This window comes from Lissotriton vulgaris, chromosome 2_1 (assembly GCF_964263255.1).
Source record: "Lissotriton vulgaris chromosome 2_1, aLisVul1.2, whole genome shotgun sequence".
In the NCBI taxonomy this organism is placed as follows: domain Eukaryota; kingdom Metazoa; phylum Chordata; class Amphibia; order Caudata; family Salamandridae; genus Lissotriton; species Lissotriton vulgaris.
This window is the reverse complement of record NC_141687.1, coordinates 1,960,661,832-1,960,676,278: the sequence shown is the minus strand read 5'-3', so window position 1 is coordinate 1,960,676,278 and position 14,447 is coordinate 1,960,661,832. Positions and strand designations below refer to the sequence as shown.

The following is a 14,447-nucleotide window of genomic DNA, read 5'->3' as shown; positions in this document are numbered from 1 at the left end:
CCAAGGGCAGGTATGGCGAGATCTTTTTTATCATACGCAACTTGCCAAAGCAGGCAGAGGTCACTTTGTGGATTTGGATTTTGTATGTCAGCTGATTGTCAATTTGGACGCCTAGATTACGAGCCACTTTCACCGGAGATGGGGGGATTCAGCTTGTGAGGCCACCACATCGTCAACGGTAAAGGAAATTTTTGGTTAAAGAATAAAACCTCCATTTTGTCAGTGTTTAATTTCAAGGTATTAAGTGTCATACAGGATACGAAATTAGAGAGGCAGGCTTTGAAATTCACGAGTGTATTGTCAGAGTGGTCTCTGAAGGTGAAAATAAGCTGAGTGTCATCAGCATAAGAGACCACTCTGACTCCGTGAGCCTCTATTACATCTGCTAATGGAGACAGATAGACGGTGAAGAAGAGGGGCCTAAACCCCGATCCCTGAGGAACACCACAACTAAGGGGTTTTTTATCTTTGGAAAAATAGGGCCGGCACCACACCTGTTGTGTTCTATCAGTCAGAAAGAATTTAATCCAGGCCAGAGGAGTGTCACGTATCCCTAGCTTGTGAAGCCGGTCCAGCAGTATGGAGTGGGAGATGGTGTCGAAAGCCACGGACAGATCGAGGAGCACCAGCATGGCTATCTCGCCTCTGTCCACACTCTCCCTGATCGTCTCTGTGACTTCCAGATGGGCTGTCCCCATACTAAAACCGGATCTAAAGCCGGACTGTGAGTCGTGGAGGTGACTTTTTGTCTACAGGAATTCTGCCAATTGTTCTTGGACGACTTTTTACAGTATTTTGGCAGGTTTAGGAAGGAGCGAGATGGGACGATAGTTGCTAAATACTGCTGGGTCAGCCTCAGGTTTTTTCAGGATGGGGATTACTGTGGCCTGTTTCCACCAAAAGGGAAATGACCAGAGAGAAGGGAGGAGTTCCATATGGAAAGAAGTGGTTGAATAATGGCAGGGGCGAGGGAAGTGAAAATCTTGGCAGGGACCGGATAGAGTGGAGAACCTGATTTGAATTTCTGCATTTTCAAAAAGGCAGTATCTAGGAAGATTGGCTTGAAGGTGCAGAGCAGTGATTAACTAGAGGGCGGGCATAGTGGGGTAGTCTCCTCCCAAGACCCCTCAGAGGGATTGAGAGAGGAGAAAATAACCGTGATTTTTTTATGGTAAAAATCAGAGAGGCCATCACAAAGCTCTTGACTAGGTTCAGTAGGACAAGCCAGAGCCACTGGATTCGTGAAGTCCTTCACAATTTGAAATAGTGTTTTGGCCGAATTGTCCACGGTCTTGATTTTGGTGGCGAAATATTCTTTCATGGCCATTTGCTGGAGTTTGTAAAAAAAATTTAGAGCAGTTCTGTAATTAACTTTCGCGGAGGGATCATAGTTGAGGCGCCAAATCCGCTCAAGTCTCTTACATTTACTTCTCTCTTCGTGCATGGACGGGGAGAACCAGGGGGCGGAGGGTTTAACACGTGCCGACGTGTGAGATTGAAGGGGGGCAATGGTGTCTACGGCTGCAGAGAGGTACTTATTAAATTTCTCCACATCGGCATTAAGGTCGTCCGAAGGTTGCTAATTCAGGTTGACCATTGCAGGTTCGAGCAAGTCACAGGTAACTTTGTACCACTTTCTCCCCAGGATTTCCGTTTTTTTACTTAAAGCAGTAGGGGAGTGAGGGGGGAGGTCAAATCGAATGGAATTAAAAAATGGTCTGACCAGATAATAGATAGCGATGGCAAGGTAGTAAGAGCCGGCAGGTTCGAGAACAGGAAGTCTAAGGTATGACCCGCCTTGTGCATAGGGCCTTGAACTCTCTGTTCTAGGTTGATGCCTGCTAATGTTTCTATCATGGACCTAGCTTTCGCACAGGAGAAGTCATCAACATGTAAATTAAAATCACCCAAAATAGTGAAGTGGGGGTGTTTCAAAGAAAGATCTGCAAGGGTAGCTAATAGCTCTGTGAGGTAGGAGGGCTGGGTGCCTGGTGGGTTGTAAATCAGTACCCCTACAAGAATCAGGTGCGTGGGGTCTGAGATACTGAAGAACATTGTTTTGATGGGGCCAGTATTCGCTAGTTTCCTGGAGGTTATTTTCCAATGTGACTGTGATATTATGGCTAACCCTCCTCCTACTTTAACGCCTGGTCGGCTGATCCCGACCAGTTGGCATTCCGGAGGGATTGCTAGGGTAATGTCAGGGTTAGAGGTGTCTTTTATCCAGGTCTCGGTGAGGAACATCAGGTCCTAGGAGTTCGAGTTTAAGGACAGCCAGATATCACCAAAGTGCCGTGGAAGGGACCGGCAGTTGAGGAGACAGGATTTTATCACCCGTGGGGGGTTTGATGAGATTCCTCTTTTATACAAACTCGAGGGTTAGCGGAAGAACAGGGAATATAGAATGGGCCGTCCTTGCAGAAGAAGTGCTTGCTGAGCAGCCAAGCGGGGTTACACTTAATGTTATTGCAGCCAGACTCGGGTCTCAAAGCTAATATTTGAGACCTAAGCCAGCAGGTTCTTTGATAGGGAGGTCATGAGCAGCATGGCTAGCGCTGGTCGCGGCCCAGGCGCGGATGGGCGCAGATGGGCTTGCCTTAGGCGCGCCTTCGGCTGCGCTTCCGGAAGTGCATCTCCTTAAGTGGCTTGTAGTGTAGTTCCTATATTCCCAATAGGCTCTGCGCATTGGAATAATATATTCAGCAGTGTAGACGAAGGACTGAGGTCGACTAGGTCTCTACTGACTATATTAGACTTAAGGTTTGCCAGCTAGCTTAGAGGTCACTAGAAACGTTCTCGAATAAACGAGGAGGAGTTTAACCTCTCTGGATAGACAAGAAGGGATTAGCTTCCGACAACCATATAACATGACAACTTTGCTCCCTCAGAATAAGAGTAAATCTCTAGAGTCGTGTGAAAACAATAGACAGCTATTTCACTCAGTCAATTGTGCGTTCTTAGTTTCACCAGACTGCAGAGAAGAGAGAGACGGGTGTTTTCAATGAAAGGTATTATTTATTGAGCAGTCTTCCTTCTCATGCAAGAGAAATTAATTGCCACAATTGCAATACTTAATATAAAGTAAAGTACGTACAGTAAAAGGAGTATTATGAAATAATACTGTAAAAGCATTGATATGGTTTCTTAGCCATAAGATACTTTAAAATAGATAAAATATATACATACATATATACATTGACTAACGTGCTCAACTGGTGCTTCTAAAACACACCTACACCGGTGTACCTGACCTAAGCCTAATACGTGGGAAGGAGTAAGTAAGTAGCAGTTTAAGTTAAGTTGGTTTTGCCAAGAATCTGATTCAAGAATTCTCTTTAAGGGTTTAGTCAGCACTGTACCTTGGGAATAGAATGTAGGAGGTCTGGTATCTCTTTCCTCAGGACTTGATATCCCAGCAACCCGCAAGGGTAGGCTGGAAACGCCGGAGCTGGATTTTCTCGGCAGGAGTAAATACAGCGTCTTTCTCAGCGCGTCAAAGAGGAGGGGCAGCGTCCCTGGGCTCTCGCATCAGCTGGGCTATCGGGCAAGTAGATAGCTGCTCTGCTCCAAAACCACCACTGTGTGTTTTCTTAAGGCAACGTTGGTATATTTATACCTGAAAGGTGGCGAGTTTGACGTAAGGTTTAGACATAAGACGTCAATAAAGACTGGCTGTTCTTACAGTGCTCGCAGGAGTTCTATTTCAAATCAAAACAAAGAAAATCGGGATTTCCTAGGTTGCTGGAGGTTTGGTGTGTCGAAAGAACTCTTTGTGCTTTCTAGGAATCCAAGGAAGTAGCTTTTGCCGTGCCTTGGACTGCAAGGGCTATTTACCTAAATATGGATCCGATTCTTATGCCATTATAGGGATATTATAGATTATAGCCGTACAAGGGCATAAAATAGCAATATTGATTCAGGTTCCTAGATAAAAACACAATAGGCTGAAGCGCTGCCCCGTGGCTCCACCCTCCCAGCGTTGTCACCGGCGATTGGCCGCCCTACCCTCCACATCAATCGGGTCGAGCCTGTGGTGGACCGAGGTAGGGGCAGGGTATCAGGCGGTAGGAGTGAGCAGCGAGCAACGATACCAAACACGGGTAAATACACAGTAAAATGAATGTTTTTTTAAAAATCAGGCCGAGATGAAGTTCAGCCTGCAGCAGCTAGCGCAACTAAGTTAAGGCGCGCATCCGCAGCGAGACAAATTCTGCCTTGCCTTAAGTGGCTAACGCGCTGCCCCGTGGCTCCACCCTCCCAGCATTGTCACTGGCGATTGGCATTCTGTGCTCATCTCATCACATGTTTAGCTGCTTGAAAAATAAAGCTTGCTTAGACATTTTGAGACCTAGTTCTAATAGATATAGATAAATACTGTTTTTTCTTCATTTTAATCTTGTGTTAGTTCAAAATGAATTGCACTTTAACATTGCATTTGTGTTGTTACCTATATTATTTAGCATTTTAATAAAATTGTAATAAAACTTTAATAAATAAAATTAACTTTCATAAGAATGGTCATCAAATATATATGAAATAATTTTTAAGGGATTTTAAACAGGGAAAGCTTTGCGACTCCCACAGCTTGAATCTAGAAAGACAGCTTCTCGTCTGACTCCACTGGACCAGGAGAAGGGCCGAAGTGCTTGGATCAAAAACTGAAGGACCAAATCTGAGAATTTTATGCCTATTAAAAGTAACTTGGTCTTGGCCCATTTCAGCTTGAGACAACTGTGAGCTATGTAGCACCGGATTCCATCCAGACTGACTCACAATACAATTGGATGAGGACTGGCCAGCTTTAAGCGAAAGCTAGTTTTAATCTACTTAGACTAGAGTGACAAAGAGGAAAGAATGTAACTGACTACACAGGGTTTTAATGTAGATGTCAAACATGATGTGCAACAAGAACAACCCTTTTGGAACCTCACGGTGAGAGAGATGTCACTTAAATGGTAGAGGTAATGAAACAGATTGGTGTCTAGGCTGCACTAATCTGGCATTACGCATCCAAAGGAAGCCTTACTAGTATCCAGACATCTCTGAATTATTTGTCAAACATGCAAGGAATATCTATGTCATTCAGCAGCAGATTAGGGGGAGGAGGAATGGGACAAGAGAGAGTGAACATGCTCATATATGTCCATCTACCGGAAAAAAACCTGCATTGCAGAGGTGAGGATATTTACAACAAGAATTGCTTCTTTGAGTTTTGAGCCAGGGATTTCAAAGGCAGGGTTCACCACCCAGGGATAGATAATTGTTCCCCCACACAGCAAGGCCACCGTCAGTATTTATGCCCCCCCTGGATATATTGGGGTGTTTACCCACAGGGAAGACAGAAACCCACTAGTCAGTTTTCTTCTTTTCTGCACTGTAATGCGGATCCAGGAGAAGTGGTTCTTCAGGCCCCTTTTTGTTCTGTGGCTTACTCGACGCCTTTCGTGTCTGGAGCAGTGTTCCAATGCCATTTGTATGTGGTGCTCGGGAGTTCACCACGACTCCAATAAGTGCGACGCTTGTAAGAGGCTGAAGCCCAAGTCGTTACGGAAACATCAGATGAAGTCGCTGTTGGTTTGTCTGTCCCGTTCGGAGTACAAGCGCTGATCTCCTTCCCTTTCTGAGGCTCCTACTTGGGGCATGTCGAGGAGCTGTTCCCGTGGACGTCGCTCATCAGAATCAGGTAAATTCCATCAGTAGGGATCAAAGTCACGGAGGCGTTTGGCCTTGTGAGGTCGTGACACGGGTGACAGTTTCTCCCAGTTCTTACCAGAGTCTGTTGCACAGGAGTCAACCCCAAGCTTTCCACCATATAATGGTGAGTGGGCAACTATGGTCAAAATGGAAGTATATTTCCAAGTGTTACCAGTCTTTTCTGAGTCAACACCTCTCCCTGGTGCACCTTTGGGCCCCACAAAGATTGAAGGGAGTCTGGTTGGGAGTTCGCCGGCAGGTTTGCCCTCTGCGCTGATCGAGGACCCCGGCTTCTAGCTGGAGTAACTACAACATCAGGAAACAGCCTAGTGCGGCTTCCTGTTATGATGTTGGGGGCTTCCACAGAGGGGGATTTATCACCACCTTGACGCTGTGTGACCTCGAAGACACTGTTAGTGGTGGACGTTGATCCAATGCTGTCTCGACGCAGTTCAGCGACGGAGACATCTTTAGTGGTGGACGTCAATACAATGCCGTCTCGACATTGATCGGCCCTGGAGACGCCGTTTATTACCACTGCGGCTTCTGCACCATCTCCTCTACACATTGGGGATGAGGATACTTTGATTGCCATTTCCCCAGTATTGTAGGAAGAGTCTGCAGATACTGGTGAAGATGAACATTTATGTGCTCTTGGCCAAACCCATGCAGGAGGTTGTTTGGCTTTTGGTGGAGACTTTAGTCTACAACCGTCCTCTACCTATGATTTACTTTCACCCCCTAGAATAACCACAGGGGCTAGTGCAGCTTTTGCTGGGGTTAATAAAAGGCTGCTGATTTTAAAGTTGAAGATTCCTGTGCTGTCTCTGTCCTTGGATCCCTTATTGGGTCTGCTCCATCAAGGAGACTTTGGTGTGAGCCTTTCCTTTCTTTTTGGAGAGTAGCTATATGACATTCTTCTGGGGACTTGGGCTAGGCCAACGCCAAGGGTTTCTGTTGAGCTTGCCATCGCACATTGTCACCGACCTGCTCCAGATGATCATGTTTTTCTTTGTCAACACCCTACTGTTACAGGGCTTGTTGTGCAGGCAGCTTCATCTTGGCTGAATTTGGGAACTCCTCCATTGCTTCCACCGAGCAGGGAGTCTTGATGGTTGGAGACGTGTAACCAAAATATGCATGCTTCCACTAGTTTGTCTCTAGGAGCTTTAAACGCGTCCTGTGTGTTTGGAAGGGCTTCTTTTGCCCTCTGGGATTTTGGCGACCAACTACTTCCTTCTTTCACTGTGGGAGATAGAGATTAACTTTTTTAGCTGATACAGGATGGTCGTGAAATAGCTAAATTCATTATCTGGTTGGCAATGGCCACAACGGATTCCATTGGTACAGTTATGACTGGATCAGTGTCTCTGAGGAGGCATGCTTGATTGTGTGATTCCAGCTTACCTGAGAAAGTTCAGAAGAGTCTAAGGGACTTAACTTTTGATGGAATCAATTTATTTGATAGCCTTGCTGATTCTGCAGTCCAGCGCCTCATGGCTGTCAATTTGTTATTGGACCTCATCAGGTCATGTTGATTCATCTTGTGATGTCCACAGCTAAGGTCCCTATGTTTATGGCCTTCATTGAATAAGTGGTTTTGAAGTGTAAAGCACCCCGCTTTGACTTATATTGAGAGTATTAGTCCAGTTTGCAGCTGGGTAGCTGCTTTAATTTTATTTTCAATTTTCTCCGATTAGCCTCGAGCTCCTAAGAGCTAGTCTCAAGAGATTATACCCCTTTTATGGGTATGTGACTTACTCCATGTGGAGTATTGGTAGCATTTTTCTCTATTATAAAATATCTCCGTTCTACAGCTGTGTCCTACTCAGACTTGGCATTATGTTCTTCTAGGGACTATTGTAGTGAGCTAAGAGTTCTATTTTCTTCTTGTGATAACCTTTTATAGGGTTATTTCTTTCAGCATTTCTCAGTGAGGATTCATGACTGCCTTTTCTTGTTTTCAGTTATACCAATTGACAGACAGCAAATTTCTTATGACAATCACCTACAGTGTTAAGGTGGTGGCATCCCACCTTCCAGTTTTTGCTGGGGGCAGTTACATTTTTTACCAAATCTCTCATTTCAGAGATGGCATACATGGTGAAATATGAGTATACATTTTACAATGTGCTGCTGTGTTTATTATATTGTCCTGTTTCACTGAACCGCAAGAGTGGGCGCAACTCAGCTGAATGGCGGATTTTGGCACAGTGTACCAAAAGCGGGCGGAATGGCAACTGAAACGGTAAAGGGGCGCCCCACTACAGCAGACGAGCCTCCACCTGGGGAGGCCCGTTCACGCCGCCTCCTCCCCCCCCACCCTCCGCCCAGGGGCGCCCCACACCGTTTTTCGGAGCAGCATTGTAGGATACCAAAACCAGTGCGGCAACTTAATGGACATCACCTGGGTGCCATCCACATCTCAGCGCGTTCTGCTGCCTTGGGACTATTCGCACAACAGACCGCTACTGACGAGGCCTCCCCCCGCATCCCCCGGGACGCCCCACGCCGTTTTTCGGAGCAGCATTGTAGGATACCAAAAACCAGTGCGGCACCCAGGTAACATCACCTGGGTGCCGTCCAGAACTCAGCACGTTGTGCTGCCTTGGGACTATTCGCACAAAAGACAGCTACTGACCATTGTTGCTTCTTTTTTCAAAAAAATGTTTAAATGTATTTACTATATTTCACATTGATCTAATGCTCATCTAGAATTGTTTTCTATACTCCTATCTACAAAATTCAGGCTGTAGCAATCAAGTGTCATGGTTGCCTTGTTAGAAACGCTGTGAAACACATGGAACCTGTACTCAATGAATCCAAGGTAAATGACACCATTGAAGGTCCAGAGAGTCTTGTAGAATTTTCTGAAATATAGTCTATCTTGATTGAACTTGCATGTTTCACATATTATAAGCTGCACAGCTGTGATGCCTCATACCAAGCAATGCACTCACTCTGCACACACCCGTGACCTCCTCTGCAAGGAACGATTTGAGCACCTCAGAACTTCAGAGGAGTGCATCTCCAGACTTACCTGCATAAATAGGTGAGACAGATAATGACAATTGGGTTTTATTAAAGCGAAAAGAGGCAAATCAATCTAGTGACTCTCCAGGTATCCCGGAGGCTTTGGGATATCATGGTTGACTGTATTCAAAGCAACTGAGTATTAAAACATCAAGATACCACCTCATTGCCCCATGTCCTGCTTAGTGAGCAGCTGATCAAGAGAAGTATTTAGGGTAGACTCCATACTACAGGCTTAAATAGGCTTGGCTGTCATCTAAGGCATTTCAATCTTTAAAAAGATTAGCTAGCTAATCAGCTACGTATGATTTTAGTCAAGGTGGGTAACAATGTAATCTCTATTTATTTCTATTGGAAAACTCAACAACTCATTCATTGGAAGGTTGTAGAACAGGTCTGCTGCATACCCAGGCCTTAATCGTGAACTGAATATGTTTTCTTAATAATGTGGGAAAACCCTTCTGGGAGACAGTGGGGCAAGGATCATCTGAAAAACCAGACTTCTGACTGAATAAGATGCAAAAATAGTGTCAGCGTTTTATCTTTGATATCATTTCCTGCTGGGACCATGTATTGGTGGCCTGGGCTAAGAAAGAATGTGTTGCAATTCATCCATTCCCCTTTTTTTTCATTTTGTTCATTGCTAAACTCAGTTACCTCTTTGTCCCTGATTCTTGGCTCTCTTTTTCTGCAACATGATTCCTCTAGGATTCTTTATTCAGGTAGAACTTATGATAGGCTCTTTCTCAAGCATGATGGCAGGTTGGTTTCAGTGCCTTGCTTTTTAACTTCTATCTCAATTATTTATACATCATGTATTAACTACAATCAATAAATAATAATAAAGACAAGAAGTTATTTTGCTCCGCTCTCTGTGATTTTTTTCATCCTACTGAGAACCTTTTAAGGAGACACTTGAAAGCTTTCACATATATAATATTGTGCAATATGGAGCACCTAGATAATTGAGTGGAGTCATCTTTTTTCTCAGGCACTCAAGAACAAAAATAACAGGTCCACATTTAGCAGTAGACCCCACACAGAGAAGAACAGAGAACAGTTGCCTTTAAAAAACAGCTGGAAAAAGGATACTATCCAGAGAAATATAAAACATGTGCTTGAAAAGTAGGTACCAAAAAAGCAAAGCAAATACTGATAAACACCAAAACCTGAAGAAAAAGCCCTGTAGGTTTCTTAAGACTGCCCTCACCCACTATATAGTGGCATGCTTCATCATAGCGATGCTAACAACACCCTGGTGCAGACCAACACTCAGGGTGGAGCGCTTGTTTTTTTGGGTAAGAAGAAAAGAGAAATAAGCATAAGGTGCTCCAAAGCAGGGATCCCTAATGCAGAAAGTTATTATATTAAAACTACCTAAGTGGCTACCTATATACTAATGTATTAATGCTCCCACTTGACAGGGTTAAAAGTAAGTGTTGTGGATATAAGAGAAGGTACATCTCAATTACCCCATCTGCTTGTACTGACATGTTTCAGCCACTCCCAAATCCCCTTATGGGTCTCTGGGCTTCCTAAGGATAATGGTCCCTCAGCATAATGATCCCTGGTGCATAATCAAAATCTTCCGGTTACAATTTAACCAATGGTAAAATAATAGGCCTTTCTTTATATTTGTAAGTAACCACACTCGCATTCCGAACCTATAAAGAAGCAAGGTAACAGAGTGAAATACTTCCCCTTGACAATTGCCTAAGTTAATCCTCCATTACAATATATTCCATTGTATTTTAATTTCTATGCACACCAGTGGGGTATAAAAACTGTCATCTCCAAACATCATCATTAAAGATCACCTAGTACCATGTGGACAGGGGACGCCCACATAACACATTCATGCATCAGTATTAGTAAGATCATCCAAGTTTATTCTTAACAAAGTTACCTTTTGAATTCTTCCAACTGGGGCCAAAGTGGGTACACCGCCCTGTGGTCAAACTCTGTAAATGAACATGTTTTTGCAAAATGAGCTGCATACATTCATCTAGTTCTCTATTGAGCGTGTATTATATGTTGTTTAATTATTGTCTCATATATCCTCAATGTTTTATCCCCAAGGATTTACATTTAGACTGTCTCATGTAGCGTGTGTAATTAACAGAGATGGACATTCCCCTGATGCACTCAAAGAAGCATGCATACATTCCCCGTATCATCTAGTTATACTAGGCTGTAGCGAGTCTTATGTAAATCACTTTTACATTTTGTTTCCGTATGGAAGGTAGGACAAAAAGTCTCTATTTTGTTACCTCGTCCAATACTTTTAGTTAGAGTCTCATGTTTTTCCTATCCAGCAGATATAAGAGGCCACCTCATCCAATCCTTTAGGTTAGTGTCTCATATCTATCCGATCAGTACAACTGGGCCCGATCCTCTCATTAACTAACTTCGTCATGGGTCTTTGTCTCCAACCCATCCACGTTACGCCGTCCGACGATAAGTGTTTGTTGATGCAGGATCATGATATAGATCCTGCGACAGTCATATGATAATGGCACTTCCGGTCTGAAGTGTCTGTTTGAGCTAGAAAGTTCCTCGATTATTCCTCTGTGTATGAACTGCAGCCATGTTAGAACACTGGCCTGCTCTCACCGGAGATCTAGGCGATTTATTTTCTTCATAATAGTTCATTCATTCTGAAATGTGGTGTATGGTTTCCCGCTCATACAATAGTCTCAGTGCTTTAATGAGTTCCAAAAAAAACCAAGCGATCCACCCTAAGTGTTGGTCTGCACCAAGGTGTTGTTAGCGACCCTATGATTAAGCATGCCACTATATAGTGGTTGAGGGCAGTCTTAAGAAACCGCAAGACAGCTGTTCTCTGTCCTTCTCTTTGTGTGAGGTCTACAGTCTGTTAGGAGAGCTAGGGAAGGCTCATTCTCTTGGCCCTTGTGTGTGAGTATGCCACATGTAGCACACCCGGGTGTGGGTAGCTCTAACAAAGACAGTTTTCTCTGTTAAGGCATAAAGCTCACTATTTTTATCAATCCACCTTTGGTCTGGATTTTGGCACCCAATTTCACTGTACATGTGTACGTAAAATGGATAGAGTTCACAACTTTGCTTTTTTAGTGAACTTAACTAACTTTAAATTGACTTGGCATTTAGTGGGGGCATTCATTTTCTGCTTGCAACTCTTTTACATCAAGGTACATAACAAATCTTTGTTCACTAAGGGCCTGATTAGGCGTTTGGTGGTGTGGGAGCGTGCTTCCATGCCATCCCACACTGCTCCCACACCTCAAAACTGCTCCCACACCGCCAAACATGGCTGCCTCCAAACCACCAGATTGCGAGTGAAATTGTGGTCTCGCGGTCGGAATGGCGGTCCCACAGCTGTGCAGTAAAAAGTCTCAAATGTGAGCCTTAATGCTGTATCGCCGCATGGCCACCGCAGCCCTTTCCAGCATGGCATGGACTGTGAGGTCCATGTCATACTGGAACTGGGGCTGCATGTATACCAGGGGGCATAACATGTGAACCCACTGCATGCACCAACATGCAGGGGCAAGGGCTGTTTCCTGACTGCCAGACGTTTCATTGAGTAAGAACCTCCATGAGAGAGCTGGTGGTCAGGAAACTTGTATGATGCATGGCACTGCCGCAGTGGCGCCGCCAGAATATTGTGCGCCTTTGGCCACTACTGCACCACAACCAGGGAATGTTCCCTGGCGGTTGCAGAAGTCCGACCCCCAAATTTGTAATACAGTGGTCAATCTGCCGGCGCAGCAGTGGCCGGACCACCACCATAATGCAATTGTAAGATTTGCGGTCCACAGATCCCCAAACTCATAATCAGGCCCTAAGAGACTTCCTGGAATCGTTTGAAATTAGGTTTTTTAGGTTCGGTGTACAAAGATGGACACTGAAATGGGAGTCATATAATTTTTTTCTAGAATACATAAACGTGGTTGTAGGGAAATATGGATCTAATTATGTTGTTGTCCCTTTTTGCACATCTCTACGTAGATAATGTGAGAAGAAATGGCAACTGACTTGTTTTTTTTCCAGAGGACATGTTTTGCCATTCAGCAGCTCACCCACCCACAATACCACACACATTAACTGATTAATAAATGAAGAGACACTTTCAGCTATAAGTTGAAATAGGGTCTCTACTAATGCTTGTTTTGTTTGTATCTTCCCTAGAAAGAAGTAATCTTCAAAGTACACTCATTTTAATATTTGCAAAGTAGGGCAAAGGGTGTCAAATGTAAGCAGTTTTGACAGGGGAATTTTAAATCTTAACAACCATACCCTAAACGGATAGTCTATGCAATTTGATTACTGCAAATGATTCATTGGTATTGCTTAGTCAGGTATGGAACAGATATAGAACAGAGGGTGATATTTCCCCCATAATAAAATCTTCATTGGGGGATAGGGAAGGTTGTGTGATGGCCCCTTTACTGTTCCTTCTCTACATCATTGATTTGGAATGGAATCCCATTTGTGCAAAGCAGGGAAAGATCTGCTATAAATTAAGTCTAGAGTTCTACTGGTTTTACTGTACTTGGATGATGCGGTTCTAATTTCAAGAACCACAAATGGTCTAAAATTCCTCCTAGATCTTGTGTATAGGTTTATGGGGGGCTAGACCTCCAAACTAATATTAGCAAATCATTTGTGATCAGTATTGGCCCCATAATTGTTGACCAAAAGCATTTTATTTGGATGGAACATACAATTGTAGGGTTAGGACTTTAACTTATCTTGGCTTTCCCTCTGGCTCATAAATTGTCCCAGCCTTTATAGTAGTATGGTGTCTCAATGCCAAAGAGCTGTAAAGTCAGTCTTCACCCTTGCTCACTAGTAGCAGGCACAAGCCGGTACAGGAAATTATCAAAATGTACAAAAGTAAGTGCATTTTATAGCGATTTATGGAGCAGGAGTCTGGGGATACAAGGGTGCCGGGGCATTATAGAAGGTTAAGAACAAATGTTTGCGAATACTCTTGGCAGGTCCTCAATCCACTTCAAACTTTGTGTCAATCTGAGCCGCATCTTATCAATATGGTCGAAAAATTCAAGCTGGAACCTTTGTTACTCTAGTTTAGAATCTGGGGAAATACGGGAGCACACCTATAAACGTGATGTGCTGGAAGATTGTCTTTCCCTGGGTAAATGCCCTGGCGATCCCTTAGATAAATTACATCAAAATGGCCTTTTCAGATTTAGGTCTTCCAGGGCTATTTTCTAATCCATAGAATATAAATGGAAAGACTGTGTTTCAGCTGGAAGAGGTTTTTGAAGAAAGGGAGGGTAGGCTTCACCAGGCGAAATTTGATAAACTCTGTTCTAGTGCCAATTATTACTTAAATAAAATCTTGTTGGGCTGTGAATTTCATCTGCTATTGATTTTAAATGTGAATGCCAAGTGTGTTTTATCTCACAAGATTTTGTTTTAATACATAAAGTTTATTAGTGGCATTTTCTAGGAAAGCAGACTGGAGATTACCATCGCCAAGCTGCCCATTTCCCAACAAAGCACATTGTACTTTACTATTTTTTGTCACTTATATTCTTATGCATGGAAACTTTTTCTGAGCCCAATTTTTGTTTTGCTAAGATTAGATCCTATAACTGAACCTACGTCTTCTGAAACAAATTGTGCAAAATGGATCCGTGTTGCCATGGCAAATTCCGTTTATTGTGCTTTGAGGATCAGAAATAGATATGGGACATTGTAATATATTGTGT

General features: G+C 43.6%; 1 protein-coding gene across 1 annotated transcript in view; it reads left to right on the top strand.

Moving 5' to 3' along the window:
- LOC147733561 (aminopeptidase N-like) overlaps nucleotides 1-14,447 on the top strand; it is a 491,573-nt gene that overhangs the window by 373,742 nt on the left and 103,384 nt on the right. The gene's annotated exons all lie outside the window — the stretch shown is intronic.